The following is a 14,611-nucleotide window of genomic DNA, read 5'->3' as shown; positions in this document are numbered from 1 at the left end:
AATATTTCCTGGAACTCTTCTATAATGTGTGTCTGTTCCACATAATGAATATGCAAAGCAAACGTATAGCTGTGGCATGACGCAATAATGCAGTCATGTATCGCTGGGGGTGGAGCAGAAGAAAGTGGATTGGCAAGGTACAAGGAAATAGCAGGATTTGATGTTAAAAGGGGGATGGAGATGTGTGGGGTTTTTTTTCTTCGTTGAAGCCGTACTACAACACTTTGTGTATTAACCATTTGAATAACCCAAAGAAAGTGATAAAACTGGTATTACTGGACTGACTTAAAATAAGGCTAGGCAAAAAGTTTTTGGTTTGATCTCCTGAGCGGTATTTTTATGAGGGGACATGGCAAGTAAGGCTGAATATGTGTCTAAATTCTTTTGGAACGATTGAAGTGAAAGGAAATTTCTATGTGATAGTTGACAGAAAAAAAAAAAACCCAACTCTTCAGGGCATGTTCTTAACTAAAGCATATCTGGAGATGTTTATGCACAGCTACACAGGGGACAGGGTGACAAGTATCCTTTTCTTGTTCTTCAACTGGAGATGCCACGAGTAAAACTTGACATTGTATTTTCAGTCAGTGAAATGTTTTGTGTTTGTGTGTTTTGCTGTCTTACACTATGCACAGTGGCTTGTGTTGTCCTACCATGAAGCAGAACCACATAAAGAGCACGGAGGAAAAGGATATTTATGGCACGTTAAAAAACACTAAATTTTTCTGCGTCGGTGATGTGGATTTCGTGTAGCTCTGTGTGCAGAAATGCTAAGAAGTGTAATAGAGAGCAATTGCCTCCCTAAAGAAAGAGTTGAACCTCATCAGCTGAACAGGTGGTTAACTTGTGCTTGGTTGAGTTTGACAGCAGTTGTGTTACATGCCCCTCCCTGCCCCCCCCCCCCCCCCGCCCAAATGAAAAATAAATAAATCTATGCTGAGTCAAATTCTCAGCTGGTGCAATTTGGTGTAGCCACATTCCAGGTCAGCTGAAACTGCATTGGCTCGAGTTAAGGATCTGGCTTTCTATCAGCAGATGGAGAGTCAAATGCATCTACTTCTATCCTCTGTCTTTGAGAATCCAGCTTAATACTGAAAAAAAAACCCAGGGAAAATGGATAGATAGGATACAAAAAGCAACATGGCTTTATTAACAGCTAGCAGTATCTTTGTATCATTTCAATTATGCTCCCCCGTAATGAGTTCAATATACTTTTGTAATGTTACTATAAAGCTGCCTATGGGATGACAAGAATATATGGTGTGATGTTACAGTCATTTCATAACATTCCGGAGTAATTAGGACATAAAATTGAACTGAAACTTTAAAAACACATTTCAACTCTGTTCTATATATATTACTCTTCAGCCAGCAAGGACAGTAATTTAATATTGACTTCTGGCTGCAAGATTACCATATAATCTAAATGCTAATAACAATTAAAGCACAGTGTGGTGATTAAAGTGTCTCTTGGAATATTGAAAATACAGGTAATAAATGGTGTAAGGATGTGAGGCAAATTCAGAATTCAAGAATCTGTTCTGAAGGTCTGTGCTGAGAAAAATAGGTTGGGCTGAAGAAAAGTTTTCTACACAGCCTGCGTACTTCTTTCATGCCGAGCCCTCAGACACACAGTTTTGTTTGATATATTTTTATTCCAGGCTCTATCATATGGAAACCAGACCTTTGAAGCCCAACTCTGTATGTTTTTTTTTTCTTCTCCCTTTTTTTCTATAAGCAATAGTGTGTCTCAAGAGAGGTTAAAGTAATGGCTTCCCTCAAAAATTGAGAGGAATATTTTCTTTTTGAAGGTTAGTTCTTATTAATGAAATACTTCAGAGTTTTCTAGGAGGCAGAAAAACCATGAAAGGCAGATAAACCAAGAAATAAATGAAATGCATAAACCCTTTAAAATATACAGCCATATGTGAAAATGCGTGAGATTTATTAAGCAAGATGCACGCCGTGATAAATGTGCAGCACAAAAGGTCTCTTGGCTCAGCTGTTAGTTCTTCCAAAACTGTGTTTGTGTTTAGCTTTGCTTGTAGCTTAAAGCAGTAGCACTTGTTCCCCAAACATGTCGAATTTCATGGGGTTTTAATGGGTTTGTTCACAGGAGCGTAGTGGATCTGGAATGTGTCGGAGGCGTCAGGGTCCAGGCGCAGGATCGGTCCCGCTCTGCGCTGATGGCTCCTGGGTTACAGCAGTGGGGGAGGTTTTGGCTGATGCCAGCGGGTCTGGGATCTGTCCTGAGCTCATCGGTTAATCCCATCACCTTTGCCTACACAATAATACACCGGGATGGGGAACAACTCCCTAGGTGGCTTCTGACTTCATGTTGTTGTAGCCACTATAGTGCCAAACCTTCAGAAACACCCTGAAGATATTTACTGATGTGCTTGTGTAGAAGGCAGGTTCAACAGCTTTGTTCAGTCAACACGTTCAACTTCTGAATTAGTTATGACAACTGAATTTCTATTTCTTTGTTGTTGTTGTTGTGATAAAAAAAAAAAAAAAGCTTTGCAAGATTGTTTGTTTTTTCTTGGTCTCTAAATTTCTCCATCTGCTTCCACAGATGTAGAGTGACCTAGCAGTGCATGAAACAGTTGTCAAGAGCCGCACAGTGGCTGTCCAGGGATCTTTCCCCAGCCAGTGGCTTCTTGTCATTTTTTTTTTTTTCAGCCTGGTTTAATTTTCTACATCATGGAACTCACCAGGCTGATCAACTTATTTTGCTCCTTTTTTTTTTTCTGTGTTTTTTCTTTCCCCTGTATTTTGAGGGGAGAAAAGAAAGGGGCAAAATGAGACTGTGAAAATGATTCAAATAACTCTTCCAGGAAACTGTTGCGGAGTTTCCCCCGAGCAGCGCTCTCTGACTTAATTTCATGCTCCGAGCTGGCCATACGAAGGTGGCAGGGTCTGCTGTCGCTTGCAATATACCTGTTTGTGCAATTAACCCTTGAGTGATGGGGCCCTCTATTTCATCAGTCTTAGAGAAAGGGGACCCACATCGCTAGCGTATAAACTAAGCGATACTTTTGATGTAATGTTTTATAGCAGAGAAAGCATTTAAAAGAAACACGATGGGTAAGCATTACATTCCACAACAAAATATATAACAAATGACTTTGTCTTCCCCTTGTGCTCAGAGAAAGGCAGACAGAAGAGAAATAGCTGAAGTTATTTTGGTATATATTTTTTGCTTCCTTTGCTGTTCGAATGTCTTTGAATTGTCGGGATTTATATAGGTAGAGATGCCGGTTTGGTTTTCTCTTCTTGCCCTCTTCCATTTCTTTTTCCAATCCCGTATTTCAGGATTTCCATGGTGGATTCAGGTTTAGCACAAGCAATCAAAACATCACTGTCTTTAGCAGATTTTCCTACAGACTCCTTTTGCAGGCATCTAGTGAAAAGGGTACTGTACAGCAAAGAGGGCTTGTTGAGCACAAGCTGCTCGATGCTTTGAAGGGAGCCAACTTGTTCAGTAGCTTGTTGTGAGCAACAAATTCTCTGCTACGGGCAGTATTCTACATTTCTGGGTGACTGCTTGGCTACAAAGGTAAGCTACAGGTGGTAGATCTTCTCTAGTGTATATGGGAGGAGATGCTGAAAATGTTTCTCAAATCAGCACTTCAAGGCTGATGGGGATTGCAGGGAAGTGAAGCAGTTTAAAATTTAAAAAATCCTCGCTTATTGGTGGCAGAGCCTGAGTCGCTACTGTTCATCTCCAAGCAAAATATCCAAATTTTAAAAAATGATATATCTACTTGCCATTTCACTTTGACATCTTGGGAATCTCCGTTGAGTTTGAATGTAGACCTGTGGCTTCGTTGGGTCTCTGTGTCAAAAGGTAAGCAGGACATGAACGAGAGGAGTTGTGATCCCCAACTCTTAGGAATGTTACTTGCTCGGATCTGTACGTTAAGGGCACAACATAACGCGTGATGTGATAAGGAGCCATCTCTGAGAGTTGTTTCCTTGCTCCCAGGTTGCTCACAAATAGAATAGGGAAAGGAGGAAAGGAGCCTCACCGTTGCAGCGCTCCTTTTCACTTTTTCTTTTCTTTTTGTGAGGCCATACAATAGTCTGTATGCTTGCCGACGTCTAGAACGAGAAGCAGAAAGGCATCTCTGCAGGCAAAGAATAACAGAATGAAGTAGATAGGTCATTTTGATTGTTTAGTCTTGCTGTAGCTGATTGAAGGGGGACAAAGATCCCCATGTTGTTGCAAGCTGGGAATCAAAGGCATTGAGTTGTCTGTGCGAAATACTGTTTAAAGGAAAGATGGGAAAAATAAACTCAACGTTCTGGCAACCACTTGAACAAAATGCAAATAGAATGGAAAAGGCTTTTGTGTCGCCTGGTGTGTTTGTGAGCTGGGGTTTACAGTACACGGACATTATTCTTGATGAAAACATTTTGACTGCTTTTTGTCAAAACCCTTCTGTGCTGCAAGTGCTTCTCTTCATCACAATGGATTTTCCTGATAGATAATCCTGCCTGAACCATCTTAACCAAACCAATTCCAAGCTTTATTTCTGTGGAATTTAAGAACGTGGGTTTTATGATAATGCTTTTACTGTGGGTGTTGAGCCAGTACCCAGAGATTTGAAGCATTTATTATTGTTAATAATGCACATTTAATAGATCTGCTTTCTTCTGGAGATTCTGAGAACTTGATGAATTCTGCAAACGGGGATTATTTCACCTGATAATGAAATGTCCCCATCACATGGGCAAGAAAAGAAATAGGATGGGGACATAGCAGGTCAACAGAAGAAATGCAGAATAGTTTTATGCAGCTGTGGTGCAAGAAGAGAATCAGGCTGAGGGAATGGAGCTCCAGCCTCCTTCCCCTGTGATGTTGAAAACATTAGATCTTTGTTCAGACTGGCAAGGAGAGGCATCATGGCTCCTCATTATCCTTTTGCTCATGGCTGAAAGGAAGCAGCTGAGTTGGGAGTAAGGAGGGCTGGTGATCCCACAGCCTCCTGGCCAGCTTGTCCTGCTGTACCTACATCGGTCCACACTGACTGCCCAGATACGTGTCGCAGGAACACGGGCATCGCTGGAGCTTTGACAACCAGATGGTTTGAGCCAAGTTGGCTACAAGTAAGAAGTCCCTCTGTGGGTTGTTGCACTTTGGTAAATCCTGATTTAACACAGCCAAACCAATTAACTGAATAAGAGATTATAATCTATATCCACAAAGGGATTTACTTACTTAGCTGTCATTGATTTATTTATTTATTTTTCCTTTGGGGATCTGGGTTGTAATCTTCTGTTCAGGTAATTGTTATGGGCATTTAATTTCTGTCTTATTACTAAAGCTCTCAAGTGGAATTCTGCAAATAGGTGGATTAAATGGTCGGGTTTTTGCTGAGGGTATATTCAGTCTCCTAGAGGTCAGAGCCCTAAAAATCCCTGGTAGACATTTAGGAGGGTGTGTAGTTCCAGCATTTTAATTTGTTATATCTTTGGACAACTCTGAACTGCTGGAAAGTTATAGTTACTGTGGGGGACAGCGCAGAATTTGGTGATGGGAGGGGGAAAAATTTTGTCAAGGGATGCGGACAAGAAGCTGCCCAGCTCGTGGCATGCAGGGAAGAGGGGAAGCAAAGTCCAAGAATTTCCCCTTGGGGAAGGGGAGGGACAAGTGTCCGAATCACTGGGCATGTTCTTTCTGCATGAGGTCTTCCTTTGCTGAATAACTTCCAAATGAGTGAATCAGGAAGGCTACAGGTAAAAATTTCAAACGTAAAGAACAATTTTTCATGTTGCTAAGACTATAGGATATCTAAATAGCCTTTGTTATCTTTTGTTTACCTCTCTCTGTTTCAAGCAGGCAACAGACCAAAAAAAAAAAAAAGTGTGATGCACAGATGGAGATTAAAGTCATGGGGAGATGAGGAAGGGTTATTTGCATGAAACAACTAAATGTGTACAAGTAGGAAGAACTCTGATTTTACATTGTCTATCAAAAATATATTGGGCAGAGCATCTGCTTGGGCCCACAGGAGAGAATAAGTCACTCAGGGCAGAGGATTTGCTGCGAGGGCATTATTAATTTCAGCTGTGTGTGATTTTTTTCACTCTGCTGTGTGAAAGGTGTACTGCTTGTCGTTCCCCAGCCCAAGGGTAGGACACAGAGTTCATGTCGAGCCCCAGCGCGCTGATGTTTGATAGGGCGCTGACTTTGTCTTTATGCTTATCTGTAAATACATCTGATATAAGATAGCGATAGAGAATTACAATTTTTGAGTCTCCTGGCAAGGCGGTTTTGTAAGACAGACTGGAAAGTTTAGGTGACGTGTATTTCTGTGAATTGCAGAGGGTTTGGTGAAAGCAATGGGAACTACTAGTAGAAAACAATTCCCAGAAATCCTTTGCCATAAAAGCAACAAACTGACTGAATCCTTCTAGGTTTGCTGCCTTCGACAAGCTAGTTAGCAATGACACGGACTCTGAGTACATTGGTGAGGTTGCAATTGGCATAGTCAACGGAGAGCTTAAGTGTCAAAGTGGTGGGATATCGTCAGGCTCCAGGTTTCTAGACCGTGCATCGCTTGTGTGGGGTGATTCAATTGTGCGTGGAAAGAATAGGAACTGGGCTGCGGGCTCAGTAATGAACTGGATAATGTCCAAGGTGTAAGGCAAAGTGATAGTGACTGTGTTTCTTCAGCTTTGTTCGTTGATATCTGCGGCCCTTAGGAGAAGAGCTTTGAATTGTGCAAATCTACACCGACCCTTATCATTGCTAATGCAAAGACTTTGAACCCTTGATTTTTGATTTAAGAAGTTTCCAGTCCAATAGTTTTCAGGCTTTTCTGTTGCAGCTGAGTTTTGTTCTGCTGGGGTTTGTGTTGGTCTAACGTTTTGTGTGTTGTGAATTCTTCCAGAAAGTGCTTACAAATTTGAGTTGGGAAACTTTGCCATGGCAGTTGTTATAAATGCTACAGTAAACCGCATGGACTGATAACATATGTCGATTCCCACCTTATTAGCAGAGTTTATCTCTGAATAACAAAATTTTACGTGTAAGAAATGCACATTTAGTTAAATACCATTGCTGTTTATTACCGTAATTCTGCTGCATGTTGCAATAGATAATTGAAAACTAAGTTTGGCTGAATTTAAGGTTAACAGATCTGAATTTCTTTAAGGTAAATTCAACTAGGAACTAATTTGGGCTCACTAAATTGTACCTGGTGATTCCTTCTGTTTACCTTACCATGTCTATTAATTTGCTTTGCATTATATTTCCTTTCATAGATTGAACTTGACTGGCTTGGCATTACTTTCCTTTTTAAAACTCTTTCTACGATTTTATTTTCTAATTAGCACTTCATTTTTCGTCTTGCTTAACCTTGTGGCATGATGATATTCTTAAGAGGAGTAGCAGGATGGATTTTTCAGGTACTTAAGTTTGGAAAAGTCCAAAGTTTAAAGCACCAGCAACTGTACTTGTTCTTCAATTATTAGCTTTAATTGACTTTAAGAGCATCCCCAACCACTCCCCCCACCTTTAGGGCTGTGATCTTAGAAACTTATGCATGTGAGTGGATTTATTTATGCATAGTCTCACAGCTGGCTGTGAAATACCACAGGTGAATGGCAGAACCAAGAAAGCAGGTCCTGGCTCCCAGCTGAGTGCACTTTATTATGGGCTCCAACAATTCAATATTCAGAACAAAAAAATATTTCAAAACATTCTGGAAAGCAGTACGGACTTTGTATTAAAAATAACAAAGGCTTTCCCACTTAACCGCTCCAGCTGAGGACTATTGTTTGTTCTCTGAGATAATTAGCAGCCGTCCTCAGAGCTTTCTGAATGGCTTTGTACACATAACTGGCAGTTTAAAAACACAGAAGAAATACAGCAAGGCTACTTAGAACATAGCACAAAATACTCGATTAATGAGTTATCTCCCAGGCTGATGGAAGAGTAAGAAAAGTCTTGAATAAAAAGAAAAGCCTCTCATTCGGTAACACACATCATCTGTCTTTTGAACTTGTTTACCACCAGGCCATCATTCTCCCCTGTAAGCTTCCTTGTCGTTACGATGCAAATGCTGAATCTTTTTGCTTGGAGCCAAACACTTCAAAGGTGAGACCTGCTCTTTTGGGAGCAGGAGAAAAATTTGCCCCTTCGGAAGACTGGTGCGAATGTTCTAAAGCCCATATGTACAGTGAAGTAATAGATACCGTGATTAAAACTTACAAGAATCAGAAGTTCAACTTTAAATAGGCTTTTGTTTATTTTTAGTTCAGAATTCTGTAACTTCTGCGCTTTATTAAAAATAACAATGTGCCATCTGCAACAACTGATAAGCAGTTAATCTGAGTGTGGTCGGTATACGTGAGGCCAGACCCACAAATATTCACGCTTCGAAGTGGTCACAGCCTTAAGCTCCATGACAACCCAGCTACGTTTGGTGCATAGCTGTGCTGGTACTGACTGTTTCTGACTTACCAATCTGCTAAGTAAGTTTCTCTTCTCTTCAGTTTCTTTATTTTTATTTTTCAAATCATTCAGCAAAGTCGGGATACTGTTTCTTTACCAATCCATAACCCTTGGACATACCTCTCCAGTCATTGTGACCAATCTAATGGTCAGGCAGTGACTGATAAGCACAAGATAAGCAAGAATCCCTTGCTCCAAATGAACAGTTTCCTGGCTCTTAGCACTTCAGTACCCTCCCAGACATGGGATTTGTACATATGTATGTCATTAGTTGATGACGTTGGGATTTACATTTTGTTTCATCTGCCGTTGTTTGAGTACTTGCTGTGATTTTTCTTTTGGACAGCACAGGCTGAGAGCTGTAGACTGGCAAATGTTGAGTCATTTGTTTCAGCAGCCTTTTATTTGTGCTAATTTCTGGATGACCTGCAGCGTGCTCTAGAGCAGACAGTTGAGAAAAGTACGTGCTAAGAGTGCGCTATCCATATCCTCGCACATGTGCGTCTCAGAATTATTTTAGGATCCCCATGTCGGGGAACAGGGGGCATTTTCTGCCACGTTGCCACAATGAGATTAGTGTTTGAAAACTGGGCTATAAACAAGTTTGTTAGATCAAAATTACTATGAACTATATAAAAGGGTTTGATCATCAAAGGAATCCACAAATTAAGTACCTGTGCCTTTGATTTCTCTCATACATTCACTATTTTCTTTTTTTTTTTAAAAAAAAAAAAAAGCTGTCAAAGGGCATAATTTTGAAGGTACCCGCATGCACATCTTTCAGCGTGGAATGTGCATGATAAATAGGGTTGTTTCCTATTACAGATTTTGTCCATCACGCAGCTTGTAAAGGTTTTCTTTATCTGCTAGATGTGCTTTTATGACAGCCTCTCAGTATTTAATATGATTTCAGTCTCTGTTATTGGCATCTGCATATGAAATGCAGATGAATGTCTCTGCAGCAGAGGATAATGTGACCTCAGGATGTGCTGTATGATTACAAATGATATGAAATTTGTCTTCTGAATAAACTTCTATGACCGTATGTAAGGATGATTTAAAAGCAGTAGTGTTATACATTGAGGTTACTTAGAGCTAGAGAATTCAGTCCTAGGAAAATTCCTGTTAGGAAAACCCAATTTCCAGCAAGGTGCGTGATAATTTTTTTTTCTGTTTAATTTGTAACAACCGAAATCATAATTTCTAAACATTATTTCTAATCTCGCTTTGATTGTATTTGTATTTAATATTTCAATATTGCCAACATCAAAGGCTCATCACTCTCCATGCAGGCTTACTTGAGACTATGTTGAGATTTGTTACTTTGCTCAAGAAGCCTTATATGGTGCAGATATTAGAGTTAGTTGTTAAAATGGCTAGTAACCAAATAGTTAAACTATATAAAAATCTGATGCTCCTTAACACATCTTTAAATCGCTCTTAATTGTTGTCATTTTTAAGCATGATATGAAAGAGAGTAACCTTGTTACGCTTTGCTGGCTGACTTTGCTATTTGTATCCTCCTCTAACGCAAAGTGCAAGTTCTGTGGAGGATTTTGTGCTATAACGCAGCTGCACCGGGGATTACTCTGTGTCCTCTTGTTGCTCTAACTCCTGCACAAAGTTAAAGATTCTCAGTAGTACTTATATTTTTATGCAAACCAGTTTTCAGTAGTCTCGGAGCAAACAAACCTTTGAATGCCTCTGCTTTGTGACAGAACCTTTAACTTTCTTTTAAATATAGAAAACCTCAGTATTTCTTATGCTTTTAACAAATTAGTCTTTAAACTTCCAGTGTCTGATCTGTTCAGAAAGCATGCATTTGTTCGGCATCATTCATGCCCAAAACAAGTGCTACAAACTTTATACTGTTAGCTCAGCTGTATCACCCCTCTGTTACTTAGTTTTGTCCTTTTAGGCCTTATTCATAATATTAGACACCATCAAAATGTGAACTTCTATCTCAAAGAAAATTCTTGTACTTGAAAGCAAAACCCACAGTTTATTCAAGCTTTCATGAAGTTAGGTACTCCAAAGTGCTTCTACTGAGAAATGTGGAAGGATTGTGTTTCGATAATGCTGACTGAATATGAAATGTAGTTGATTTTTTTTTTTCCTTAGTAGAAAGTGCCACAGAACATTTTACAAAATTGATCAATGCAGAGCTTTTTCATTTGCCCAAAGCACATTTCCAGACATAGATCACTTTCATTTGCGATGTTATACCACCCTTTAAATAATACAATAATGCCAAGGAAATAACTCAGCAATCCTGTCCTTAAACCCCAGCTCTAATTGCTAAAGAATGCAGTCTTTGTAAGAAACTGGTGATGGATGTAGAGCTCTATAGCTGCTCCATATTCCTCGTGACATTTACGGATGTCGCGCTCCTTCCCATTCACTGTTCTCAGTTCCTTTCTGTAGTTCCTCTTGGAAAAACTGAAATGTGCTGAGACTTAAATGCAACCTCAGTGTGCCTCCAACCCGAGTACCCAGAGGTCAACCTGATGAATCTTTTGGGATCTGGCCAGCTGTGGCACTTGCAGATAACAGCTATTAACTCTTACTTAATCGTGGGGAGACTTCATTAAGGCTGAAACTGCGGTTCCCAGGTATACCCTTAAGTAACTTCTAGCTATCCAGTGGAGTTGGAAAAAGAAAATTTCCCTGTGGCAGTGTGATCCCATCCAGGCGTTCTGTAAGTCTCTTGCTATTGTTTTTAATTTGGAATAATAAGCAGGGCTGCGTTTGCTAACACCGCACCAGAGCAGCAGCCCGCTTTATCTAGGTTTTGTCCCTTTTCTTGACCAGTATCAGCATCTTCCAAGAAAACTGGGTTTATGTGCACGGTCTATGGGCTGTAATACAGTTCAAAGAGCAGTGACTGAAAGAACCGAGCAGCGAGGTTCTTGCCTGTGCTCTGTACACAGAGATGAGAAGAAAAAGGTCTCTCTCGCCAGGTTTAGAATCTAAGTGAAAGCTAAGTGTGCATAGGAGATGGGCCTTTGGATTGATTAATTCCAAAATGAATATCCCCCATTGTTTGTTTGTTTATTACTGTGGTGCCTGCTGATTCTAACCAAGATCAGAGATAGATGCTGTACAAACATACACTGAATGACAGCTCCTGTAGTGCTGCGCTTATCTAACTAGAGATATAAAGCAAAGAAGGAGAAAAGGATCTCAGAGTTGTTCAAAGAGCTGGTCAGCAACAAAGCCTGAAGGATGATGCTCGCTGCGGTGTATCACTTACCAGCCTTGATTCCTCAATCTTTTTTCCCTGCCCTCCCAGAGCACCAAAATATAGAACTGTAGAAATATCAGAAAATTGAGACCCAGGAGGTATTAAACAGCAGTGTCAAAACACAACAACAGGCAGAAACAAAGCATCTACTTGGCAGTGTGCGGAGAATATTAAGACTCCTTTCTTTAAAACATAGACCAAAAGGCAAAATAATTCAACTTTATCTTCTAATATAAGAAGCTTCCTTCTGTTAGGACTTGCCAAATATGGGGACTTGGGAACATTTCTGAGCCATGTAATCTGCGTATCCTTTATGATCATGCCCTCGTGACTTTGGGCTGGGCTAAGACCAACGTCCACCTCGTCTCCTATTTGCCTTTGACTCTGTGGGGAACAAACCTTTGTCTGCGGTAGGGGTGAAGCCACATTCAACACAGGGTTAAGTCTTGGAGCCCACTGTGGTGCCCATCTGAGGGGATTTAAACATGGACCCAATGATTTCTACTGAACCAATGCACGAGTCTGCATGGCTTATAATAACTATATCTGGTGTGCCCCAACACTGTCTGCTCATTTAAATTATTTTAAAATTATTTCTGTCTCGAATTTTGAGCATGGAGTACTAAAAGTAGATTTACTACGTATAATTTTCTAATATGTTCCTGTGGAGTAATATAGTATTCTAATGAGGTGCGTGTATTGAGATAGTGCTATAGGTTGCACATTATTCCTATCAGTGGCTGCAGCTTAGTGGCTAGTGAAGAGGTTCTCGGGCAATATGCAATTCAAATAGTTACAGTTAGTGTCAACCTATATTAAATTTCAGTGTGATTTTGCTACACTAAAACTCGATGCCCTTTGTCCTGTTGCTTAAATAAAAGGAGTAATCTTTACTTGCAATAAGGCACCTGTGGTTTGGAAACAGAAGTAATGATGTTTGGAATTCAAAAGCAAGATCAAACTAGTCATTCAAGTACAGAAAATCTACATCTTTTATCCTAGAGAGACATGAATGACTGAAGAGGGTAGATCTCAATTAAAAAGGAGGCTAGGGAGAAGACTTTCTTACCAGAGTCTGAATTTCTGGCAAACATGTCATTCCTCTGCTTATTTATCATCTACCCTTCATAAATGTCAAGTGTAATAACAAAAGGTTTTAATAAACCTGTCAGAATTGTTTCATGTCAGAGTGAGTGAAAAGGTTATGTATAATAATAAAAACAAGACTTAAAACAATACTAAATTCAGCTTCAGGAGCAGCCCTGGTCTACCTGTCTCTCCTGAGAACTTTGTGCTTCACTGCTGCATTGGTTAGAAATCCTTTTGCGACACGCATTAAAACCTGCATCAGAATCATGTACGTGCACACAGTACCCAGTAGAAAAAGAAGTATTTTTAAGGGAGTCGTTTCAGTACCAATGACTCAATTTGAGGAGCTGATGACAAGCTCCCTTTCTAAGATATGTCAGATAACGAGAAACAGCCTGGCACCCTCATGCTCTCTGAAATTGTTGGGGTTTTTTTGAAGCCAACAAGGATGAGAATAGGTTTTTTGGACCTAGTTCAGGAAAGTCAAGTACTTGTCTCACTGCTTGACTTTAACTGGATACGTGCAATTTGTTGCTATTTATTAAAAGCACAGAGTACATCTTATCACTGAGTGAGCTGCTGTCCTCCCACGCTTCCTCCAATGCATTTAATTCTCTCCTTTCCATCCGCCTGCATAATCATTCCATTACAGTTGCTTGGGAAAGAAGTAATTGGTTTCAAATGTTCCTGGTTGACCAATTTATATTTGAATACTCAGTTGGGGACCCTGTGTTCTCAATGGAGTGCTTGATGTTGCCTATTACCGATGGTTCCCTGAATGCTCATCTTGAAAATTTCCTTCTCACCATGCTACTATTTTTGCCTGACCTTGCATAGGCTGATTCATAAGAGGATGTTGTTGTTAAGATGTTCTGAAGTGAATGAGTGTAATAATGTATACAAACTGCCCAGCTCAGATCAGCCATTAGCTGGTATAATTACTGCTCTTGTCCATTTTACTGCTATTTAATGATTTGTATTATGCTCATTCCCAGAAGCACAAAATGAGTGGTCCCCGACGCAGTTCGTGCTGAATGTGTGTCTCCACAAGGTCTGTGGAGGCAGGATGCTTTTATTAACTAAACAGACAAAGGAAACAATAGGTCAAAGGGATGAATATATGAGTATGGGTGTATCCGAGACTCCACAGTTGGTCAGTGGCAGAGATGGGAATAGTCAGCTTACGATTAAGGTCGGTGAGTTTCTTCCATGTGCAGTAAAAGTTCTTTACCTTGCCGAGCGGTAGGAGGTCATCAACTGGCGTAGGAGTGTGTGATGTACACAGACCTGCGGGGCACATAGAAATGTGATATGAAGAGCCTTTCAGAAACGTGGACTTTTGAAATTTCTTTTGCTGTTGAGAGGTACATCTCCGTGTGTGCCATCTTGCCACTTCTGTGCTTTTCTCTTGGATCTCCATTCATATTTTCTCGCACCCCGCTCCTCAGAAAAAGGAATGTGCATTTATGTGGGGGAGCTGACATATTCCACGCGCAGTGTCCCCCTTGCAGTGCCACATATTAAAGCATACTAAAACGTGAAGTGAAACTCTGAAGTCATCATCCTGCTGATAGGGACTGCTTTCCCATCCGTAGTTTTGGCTATGCATGTAATACACATGTGTTTGATTCCTGAGCTTGTCAGAGAATGATGTGAAGGTGGGTTTTTTTAAACTGAAAAGGGAAGAAATGTTTATTAAAAAAAACCCTCAACCTACTGATTTCTATTAACTATTTTCTTACTAGGTAGTTCCAAATGAGGATGTAGGATTTTTTTTTTTTTTTCCCAAGGGTCCTAGTCAAAGATGAAGCCCA

Source organism: Falco rusticolus, chromosome 20 (assembly GCF_015220075.1).
Source record: "Falco rusticolus isolate bFalRus1 chromosome 20, bFalRus1.pri, whole genome shotgun sequence".
Classification (NCBI taxonomy): domain Eukaryota; kingdom Metazoa; phylum Chordata; class Aves; order Falconiformes; family Falconidae; genus Falco; species Falco rusticolus.
Note: the sequence above shows the minus strand (reverse complement) of the source record.